Source organism: Gavialis gangeticus, unplaced genomic scaffold (genome assembly GCF_001723915.1).
Source record: "Gavialis gangeticus isolate Ggan-Ray unplaced genomic scaffold, GavGan_comp1, whole genome shotgun sequence".
NCBI lineage: Eukaryota > Metazoa > Chordata > Crocodylia > Gavialidae > Gavialis > Gavialis gangeticus.
This window is the reverse complement of record NW_017729032.1, coordinates 68868073-68870469: the sequence shown is the minus strand read 5'-3', so window position 1 is coordinate 68870469 and position 2397 is coordinate 68868073.

The following is a 2397-nucleotide window of genomic DNA, read 5'->3' as shown; positions in this document are numbered from 1 at the left end:
CCTTTTTGCCCTTAGGCTGCTCCGGATTTCTCTGGTCAGCCAAGGAAGCCTCTTGGCCCCTTTTCCCCCGCATCAGGATCATCTCCCTCTGTGCCCAAAGGATCGCTTCCTTGAGGCACAGCCGTCATTCCTGGGCTTCCATCCCACCAAATCTCCTACTCTGCAGTGTGTCATTGACTAAATGCCTGAGCTTGCTGAAGTCAGCCTTTCTGAAGTCTAGCACTTCCACCCTACTAGTTACCTTACCCACTCTACGCCTTATGTGGGTAAGGTGAATTTTATTATTTGGTGGTCACTGTCCCCCAGGTGAACACTGACCTGTAGGTCTCCCACCATGTCATCCCATTGCCAATACCAGGTCCGGTAAGGCGTTCCCCCTAGCCGGACCATGTACTTCCTGCGTCAGGTGGAGGTCCTGTATACAGGATAGAAACCTGCATGAATGACGGGAATTTGCTGTCTGCATCTCCCAGCAGATGTCAGGGTGGTTTAGGTCCCCCATGACTACCACCTCCCTAGTCTTTATGGTTTCCAAGAGCTGCCTCAGGAGTTCCAAATCTAGTTCTTCCCCTTGGTGTGGGGGTCTGTAGCAGACCCCTACCACCAAATCCCTTTTCCCTTGACCTCCATGTATCCTAACCTACAATCCTTCTACTTTCTCCTCCTCCGATTCCATTTTGATAAGGGTCGATGTATAACGCTCCTTGACATAGAGCGCAACCCCTCTCCCTCTCCTCCCCACTCTATCCTTTCTGTACAGCTTATAGCCCTCGATGTACCTAATCAATTTTTTTATGATGGGTACTGACATTTGGAAGCCATCCTCAAGCCTATCAGGAGTAGAATTTTTTTAACCATGCACTTTTATGACCGATTCTTTAAAATTATATTCAGCATTGTGGCAGGAGTCTCCAGGTGGTGCACTTAGATAGATATAAATATTCTTTTTCTTAGCATACAATTAACATTCACCCTTTGAAGAAGCACCATATTGTTTTACTTCTATGAGGTAACTTTAGTTTGATTGCTTTTGAAGCAGCAGGAGACTTCTGGCTGTGTCAATAACTCTAAGCTTTTGTCAGTTCTTGATGCAAAGTTGCTTCCTGAGAAATGAGCACTAGCTGAGATCCCTCACAGAGCCCAACTGCGGTGTTCTACTACCCCATCTTTTATTAATTTGGTGTCCATTGTACTCACACAAGGCTGGTGTCAATGGTGTAAGAGGAATTACAGGTTACAAGGAATCGGGTGAAACCCAAGATGAGCACACTTCCTCCATGGGTCCCATAGAGGGAAATTAAATGATTTGCTCAAGGTCACAGAAGATATCAGTGGCAGGGCAGGGAACAAACAAGTAACCCTCTTCAAAACTGGTTTCTCTTCCAATGGGAAAACAACATGGCAAGGTTCTGAAATCTGATAGCATGCCCCTAAAGGGCAGCTGCATACAAGTTAATGAGAAATCTTTTTAACTTATTTGATATATGGTAAAATGAAGCACTAGAAAAGGGGTCATCAATTGGCACAGATGTTTGTGCTGTTGTCAGGAATCACTTTGTTGTGCATTACATTGGAGTCTACCTGCTATCTCTGCTGCTATCATCTGATATGGACACTGTTTCTCCCAGACTGGCAAGGTAGCTTTTACCAATTACTATTTTTTGTTATAATTTGATTGCTATGTATGCCACAGCTGAGGCCAGATAAACCAAACAGACGTTCTGGAAGGACAGGGACACGTGCACACACTGAAAATGTCCTGTTCCCTTTTTGCAGGAGACTGATTCTATAAAGCACAGAAATGAAGGATGTAGTTCCTGTTTGGGGCTTTTGTTTCCCGTGATGGGAGGATTCCTTGTAACAACATGAGAACTGCCATTTCCTGGGTCAGACGATAGGTCCATCTTGCCCAGTATCCTTTATCACACAGGGCAGAGAGTGGAGACTGAAAGGAAGAGTGAACTGGGTATGACCAGGGTGTTTCCCCTGTTCCTTTCCCACTTGCAGCCTCTGGCATTTAAGGTCTAGGAAGTTCTGATTCCCTGTGTATTCACACTTATCTTTGGGGTGGGGTGTTTGCCTCCAGTCATTATGCTCCTGGTAAGCCAAGAGAAAAGTTGAATGAATCTTGGCTCAGGGCTAGACCAGTGGTTCTCAACCTTTTTAGACTCGAGGCACCCCTCAGAAAATGCCAGCTCTGAGTATTTGCTTGGCTTTTTAGACTCCAGAAAAGTAATATAACAGGTTTTTTTGTTGCAAAGAACACCAGAAGACCACACCAGGGCAGAATGGTTTTAGCCCTATGGATTTCTGTTTGGAATCTCTATGAATAGCTTGCAAATCATGTTTCCCCCCTGGCAAATGCTAACATTGAGTGGCACCTTATACCACCCTTGA